The following is an 8,180-nucleotide window of genomic DNA, read 5'->3' as shown; positions in this document are numbered from 1 at the left end:
TTGGATAGAGACCACTGCTTTGAAGTCGGATATCTCTGGTTCCCCTGGCCCGATTTTCAAAAATCTGGTACCCCTGGAAAGAGGGGACCCTCAGCTATCAGCATAGGGCCCTTATACTCCTGGGGCCCTTGGGCAAGAGCCCATTGAGCCCATACGGAAAGACGGCCCTGCTGACAATAGGTTGATACCCGGGACGTCTATGGACCATTTCTGTAGAGAGGATTCCCAGTTTGATGAGGCTGAAATGGAAGCTAGGGGTTCATACAATAAACTAATTTTGTACGGTACGGAGGAGATAAGTTTGAGGAGAGAAGTAAATGGTGACATCTCTTTATCCGTGGTCGAAGGAGTGGGTAGGGATTGAATGTATTGACGTGTTTGGAGATACATATAAAAATGATGAGATGGGATAGAATATCTGGATTGGAGGTCGGTGAACGAAAGAAAGGTGCCACCGGGGTCAAATACTTTCGCTATCGAGGCCAGGCCCTTCTCCTTCCACTGAAGAAAAGAGATATTAGACAAAGAAGGGGGAAAGCAGGATTCCCCCATAGTGACGTGTATAGGGAATAGCTAGGATTAGCGTGAAAATTTCCTATTTATTATAGTCCAGGACCGGTATGTGTCCATAAATAAGGGATTATTTTTAATGAAAGTCGGAATATCAGACAATTTAGAGTGCAAAAGGGCATTTGGAGAGTAGGGTGAGAATAACGCAGTATCCAAATGAGTATCAGTGTAGGAACTAGTGTCGAGTAACCAATCACTAATATATCGAAAAAATATAGCATTAGAATATAAAGTTAGATCAGGGAAGCCGAGGCCTCCATGCTTACGGGGTAGTCATAATTTGGAATAGGCTATTCGAGGACGTTTCCCTTGCCACAGAAAGCGGGAAAAGAAAGAGTTCAAAATTTGAATATCTTTCTACAGAAGTCTAATCGGCAGCATCTGCATTACATAAAAGATTTTTGGAAATAAAATACTCTTAATGGCTGCTAATCTGCCTAGGAGGGAGATGGGTAAAGACATCCAATTGTCTAGGTAGTTTTTAATCTTGGCAATGATTGGGGTAAAGTTAAGTTTATAAAGGTCCGATAAATCCGCTGAAATATGTATACCCAGATATTTAACCGAGGATTGAGAAATATGAAAGGACTGAAGAATAGGAAGTGATTGAAAAAACGAGGGTGGGCCATGGATAGGGAGGATCACTGATTTGTCTAGGTTGACTTTATAGCCAGAAATGGATCCAAAAGAAGAAATTAGGTTTAGGACAGCTGGAAGAGAGGAAGATGGATTGGAAAGAAAAAGAACCATGTTGTCTGCGTATAATGATACCTTTAGCTGTTTGGAATGGATAGCAATGCCTTCAACTGACGTTGAGTTACGTATTGCAATCACTAGTGGTTCTATGGCTATGGCAAATAAAAGGGGGGATAGAGGGCAACCCTGTCTTGTTCCGTGGGAGATAGAAAAGGATGTCGAAAGACAACCATTACAGGAAATTTGTGACTGGGGGGAATGGTATAGTGTTTGTAGAATGGATATGAAAATGGGGGGAAACAAAAAAAAACGTAGAGTGGAGAAAAGATAGTTCCATTCTACTAAATCAAATGCCTTTTCGGCGTCAATAGAAACAATCATCTTAGGGGAGGCAGAATTGAGAGAGATTGAGTGATGAATCATTGCCAAGATTTTACGGACATTAACAACTGAGTGTCTACCTGAAATAAAGCCAGTCTGGTCCGGGTGTATAATCTGGGGTAGATATAGTTTCAGTCTGTCGGCTAAAATCTTAGTAAACAATTTGTAATCAAAATTTAGTAAGGAAGTTGGTCTGTAAGATCCTGGTAGGGATAGATCTTTAACCGGTTTAGGGAGTAATTTAATGATTGCCGAGTTAAAGTAAAGAGGCACAGATTGAGTACTGATTATATTATTATAAAATGCCACCAAATTTTCCCCAAACCTAGGTAGTAAAATCTTATAGAATTCCGCTGTTAGGCCATCCGGACCAGGGGCTTTTAGGGGTTTGGAATATTGAATAGCTCTCGTGACTTCTTCAATGGAGATAGGGGCCTCCAATAAATGTGAGAATTCCTCAGGGAACTGTGGAAGGGAGGGAAACGTCCAAGAATGAGAGGGATCATTAGTAAGTAAGGGAGGATTGTCGTGATGAGAGTCAGAATATATTCTTTCATAGAAACATTTCATAACATCAGTGATCTGGTCACTCGAGTTTGTTAAGGAGCCATTCTCACAACGGAGGGGGTGAACTAGCATTTGTGGCTGTGAGCCTTTTAGGAGATTGGAAAGAAGGCGTCCTGTCTTGTTTCCAAATTTGTGAAATTTGTTATTAGTAGTGAAAAGTGATCGTTCGCTTTTAAGTTTAAAATATTCATCAAAGTGAACTTTCGCTGTAGTATATGTTAATTTATTAGATGGTGGGGCAGATTTATATGCTTGATAAGACTCAGTCAATTTGGATTGTAAGTCTAAATATGATGTGGCTAACCGTTTGTTCTCAGCTGCAACGTACGAGATAATGACACCCCGAAGGAATGCCTTACCCGTTTGCCAGAATAGAGAAGGATATGCGGACTCACAATCCAAATTAGCATGCTTATAGTCCATCCATGCGGACTCGATTTTCTGACGAAATGTCACGGATTGTGACAGATAATTGGGAAATTTCCAGAGTCTAAAAGGGCCTTTATCTATTGTAGTTTGAAGGGTAATCCAGACTAGCGCATGGTCCGACAAACCTATAGGTTCAATGGAGGCTTCATGTATTTTGGGAAATAAGGAGGTAGCTACTAGAATATAGTCAATGCGAGAAAGAGTTTGATGTGCCGCCGACAGGCATGTATAGTCCTTTTCGGTCGGATGCAGTGCACGCCAAACATCAATCAAGCAGAGTTGTTCAGAAAGGGCCGGGATACCTAACTTTGGGAGGAAGGAGGGTGATTTTTGTGATGTGGATTTGTTTAGTATAGGAGAGGAGATGAGATTAAAATCCCCTAATAAAATGATGGGGCTAGAGCTATATGGCAACAGTTTGGCAAGTACGTTGGTAAAAAAGGATTTCCTATAAACATTCGGAGCATAGATCGTACATAAAACATATGGGGAATTATTGAGTAGAATTTCTGCAATCAAATAACGACCTTCAGGATCGATCACTGAAGTAGAGATAGAGATGGGTAAGGATTTTTTGACCAAAATGACTACTCCACGCGATTTGGAATTGAATGGAGCAGCTACTAATAATTTCCAACCCAATATTTGTAACTTCAGTGATTCCGAGTGAGTTAAATGTGTAGATATCTCAAATTGTGTTGTAGCGAAGGACTGTAGTCTGACCAGTAGCACCGCAGGTTCCTCCACAATGTACTGAGAATCACAGGGATTGAAATTGGGATATTCAGCTTTGTAGATAAAGAGATCACAGGAAATGTGGGGTAGGAGTGGATGATGATAGAATCCACAGGTGGCAACAGACCGGGCGCACAGGGGTGCTGCAGATATAATGATAAGGTATATGGTATTATATTAAACTGGGGTGTAATGCCAGCCAGTGCAATATGCCCTTGCAATGCTGGTGTGAGGCCTCCAGTATCCAGCAACACTGCCAAAGAAAACAGCACAGGGAGGGAGAGTGACAAGGGGTATGGAATAAAGTGAGGCAGGTATGATGCTTAAGTGCTGGGGAGAACTTGAAAGTCAGAGATAAAATGGCTGCCGCTGCAGCAGAGGCCTGTATGAGTGCTCCGCGGCTTAAAGTGATTCTCACCTCCTTTGTAGTGATGCAGGGCTAACTGCCCTGTGTGTCAGTGAATTCCGCTGGATCCCTGGAGGGGAGACAGGCACTGTGAGGCTGTAGGATGGTGTGGGAGCGGCGTCCGCGGCTCCGTTCCCCCGCGATTTCCGGCGTGGAGCTCAGCCGCCGGGCGGACGTGAAAATCGAGTCCCCGGCTTAGCAGAGGGCGAAGGCCGCAACCCGCAGAGACGTATAGTAGCGTCTCCTGGCTCCGCAGCTCATCGCCGAGGTGTCCGCTGGTGACAGGAGGCAAATGAGTTAAGGCAAGGGGCACAATTACAGGGCTGTTTTTGGTAAAAGGGGCACTTTTATATGAGGCAATGTAGGAGCTCTGCAGAAATGCTGCTGACTTCAATCCCGGTCAGGCCACGCCCCCTACATACATGTATTTTAATTATTATTCTTTGGTAAAGGATTGAGGAGTATTTTATTTACTGTAGGTGGTTTCAAAAATCAAACCAAAAAAATTCAAATATAATGTAGTTAATTATATATCACTGAAATGCCCTTATCATCCACCTTGACCAATTTCACATTATTTATATTACAAAATGTAATTATCCCAATAAGTATGCTGTATGACTTTGGCACAGTAGTTATGTATTGTAATAAACATTAAAGGTATTTTTATACTTTTTACTTGCGTTGCATCTCTGTTGTTTGTTAGGGTGTGATATGCTGACCGGCGTTTGCGATGTATACTTCACCTCCACCAATACCAAACTAACCCTACACCACCCTTCCCGCAGCCTGAACCTAACCCTCCCCCTGCAGCCTAACCCTAACCTTCCCCAGGGGTGTCTAAACCCAACCTCCTCTCCGGCAGGCTAACAATACAGTGGGGTGTATACTTATGATCAGGATACCAGGTGTCAGGATTCCGTCGACGGCATTTTGGCTGATGTCAGAGATTCAGCTGAGGTTCAGCGTCGGCATTTCCAGGGCCGTAACTAGGATTTTCGTCACCCTGGGCAAGGCAAAAAAAGATTATCAAAAAATGTGAAAAAAGGGGACACTACTGGAAAATATTCCGCTATGTGTCTCAAATGCTCTATGTGTCACATGCCCCGCTAGCGTGTTCAACTACATGCTCCTCTGCTCCTCTGTGTCCCCATACATTACACTATATCATAACACTTCCTCACTGCACTACATTCCTCTATATACTGCACTACATCACTATACTACATCTCCTACACGCTAAACTGTATCACTACATTACATGACCCTATGCACTGCTCCACATACCCTATATGCTACACTACATCATTACACTACATCCCCTTATATGCTACACCACATCAGTGCACTACATGCCCCTATATACTGCAATAAATTACTACACTCCATACCCTATATGGTACACTACACCCACCTATAAGTTACACCAAATACCCGCATCTGGGAGGCAAAGTGGAGATTGATGATACTGCTAACTGGGAGCACAGTGAGCTTCTATAGCTTGTACAATACACCGCACTCAGCACTGCATGGCAAAAAAAAAAGAGTTTAAGACAGTAGCCGGCATAGGAGAGATCCCAGGTACTGGAGCTCACCCGCACAGTGTCGGAGTCAGCTGCGGGCAGACAGGTGGGTCAGAGACACTGCCTCGGGAGCTGTTTGTTGTCTCACTGGAGCAGCACAGCACTGCCGGTAAAAAACAAAAACAAAAACCCTGCTCCTCTGTAACTCCTTGGTGCCCTCTCAAATCCTACTCCCGGGGCACATACCCCCTTAGTCCTCCCTAGGGATTCTGACTGCTGGTGTCCCGACCACCAAAATTCTGACCACATCCCGTATGTTTGAGCACAGGTTCTGCACTGTCCTCCTACTACACAGGTTCTCAAACTCGGTCCTCAGGACCACACACAGTGCATGTTTTGCAGGTCTCCTCACAGAATCACAAGTGAAATAATTTGCTCCACCTGTAGACCTTTTAAAATGTGTCAGTGAATAATGAATACACCTGTGCACTTGCTGGGTTACATGCAAAACATACACTGTGTGGGGTCCTGAGGACCGAGTTTGAGAACCACTGTGTTAGAGGATATGTGCACAATGAAAAGCTTCAGGAATTTGCTGTTTATACATTTGATACAGGTTGGATGCTTTGACTCTATACTATATGATCATATCATTTTATTTTGTTTCAGAGCAACAAAGCTAATGGTTGTACCTATCTATTCAGTGCCTGCAATCATTTTTACAATAACTATAAGGTAAATATCACACAGAATATTAAGTGGCATTCTGATAGCTACTATGATACAAAAACATAATCTTAAACACAGATGGTCGTTTGTGAAATCATTATTATGTAATATATGTTATATACTCATTATGAAAATGTTTATAATACACTATTTTATGCATCATAGGATCACAACTATAAATAGTAATAAATTAGTTGTTATTACTACTGCATAAAGGGGGTAATTCCAAGTTTATTGCAGCAGGAAATTTTTTAGCAGTTGGGCAAAACCATTGTGGTCATTCCGAGTTGTTCGCTCGCAAGCTGCTTTTAGCAGCTTTGCACACGCTAAGTCGCCGCCTACTGGGAGTGAATCTTAGCATAGTAAAATTGCGAATGAAAGATTAGCAGAATTGCGAATAGACACTTCTTAGCAGTTTCTGAGTAGCTCCAGACTTACTCGGCAACTGCGATCAGTTCAGTCAGTTTCGTTCCTGGTTTGACGTCACAAACACTCCCAGCGTTCGCCCAGACACTCCACCGTTTCTTCAGACACTCCCGCGTTTTTCCCAGAAACGGCAGCGTTTTTTCACACACACCCATAAAACGGCCAGTTTCCGCCCAGAAACACCCACTTCCTGTCAATCACATTACGATCACCAGAACGAAGAAAAAACCTCGTAATGCCGTGAGTAAAATACCTAACTGTATAGCAAATTTACTTGGCGCAGTCGCAGTGCGAACATTGCGCATGCGCAATTAGCAGAAAATCGCTGCGATTCGAAGAAAATTACAGAGCGAACAACTCGGAATGAGGGCCCATGTGCACTGCAGGGGAAGCAGATATAACATGTGCAGAGAGAGTTAGATTTGGGTGGGTTATTTTGTTTCTGTGCAGGGTAAATACTGGCTGCTTTATTTTTACACTGTAATTTAGATTGCAGATTGAACACACCACACCCAAATCTAACTCTCTCTGCACATGTTATATCTGGCTCCCCTGCAGTGCACATGGTTTTGCCCAACTGCTAAAAAATTTCCTGCTGCGATCAACTTGGAATTACCCCCAAAATACGCAAACCTCTATGCTCACCATCAGCTTACTGTATACACCTAAAAGTATAATTCCTTATTTAAAGATCAAATATTGGTTGATGTTTAATTCTGTCAGATTCCAGCGGGAAGTGACCATAATTAAGAAATGTTTGCTAGTAGGAAGAAACCAAGAAGAATTACAGATGTGTCCTCTGATGTTGTTGCTGCAATAAGCAGCATAGTAGGGTGCATGTGTACGCATGCTTCCGCCTGGGATGGACTGGGGAGTCCAGCCAGCCCTGGCATACGTGTGTGCGCGCTCCGTGTAAAGGGCGCGCGGACACTGCGGACATATGCATGCTGCCACGTCCACTGATTTCAATGATAGCCGAGAGCAATGCATATGCACATGGCATGACACGATACGGATGCATTGCAATCCCGCTACAGCATGCTGCAAAATGTATCATACCTGGAGCAGGACACATCTGTAATTGATCTATTTGTTTTCAATTTGTTGCTCATTTCAGCATATGGTACCTACTGTATTCATACATTTTGGAAAGAAACAAGACATATTGTCGGATTTTCTTTGAAGGATCATATTTGTACTATAACTATTATTTTGGACTTAGTGTACATGGATGGAGGGTGGGGAAGGTTGGCCCAGAGGCAGAGTACCCACTGGGTGTGGATATCATGGTTTGGGCTATTGGGGTGGGTGTTATTATAACATGTCAATCTCTCATATAAATGATACAATACCCTACCCTCCATCACACATATACCCTCTAACATGCCAACCCCGCCCAACCACTTCCCTCTGAAAAACATATACCCAGCCCTGCTCCGGCCACACCCCTCTCTCACACACACATATATCCCAAGTACCTACCTACCTTTCACACATATATGCACCTGTCCCAGCCACCTCCCTCTCAAAAATCTAGATACCCTAGCCCATCTCAGCCACCTACCTCTCACACGTAAAAACACAGCCCTGAGTTGAGGACATTTCTATACAGATATCCTCATTTGCAGCTGCCAGGGAGGTAGTCTCGGCAATCCTCCCTTTAAATAATGCCAATTCTTTTAGTAGTACAGTACTTATTTATTTATTTATTTATTTAT

Source organism: Pseudophryne corroboree, chromosome 6 (genome assembly GCF_028390025.1).
Source record: "Pseudophryne corroboree isolate aPseCor3 chromosome 6, aPseCor3.hap2, whole genome shotgun sequence".
Taxonomy (NCBI): domain Eukaryota; kingdom Metazoa; phylum Chordata; class Amphibia; order Anura; family Myobatrachidae; genus Pseudophryne; species Pseudophryne corroboree.
The sequence above is the reverse complement of the archived record's forward strand: the minus strand, read 5'-3'. Positions refer to the sequence as shown.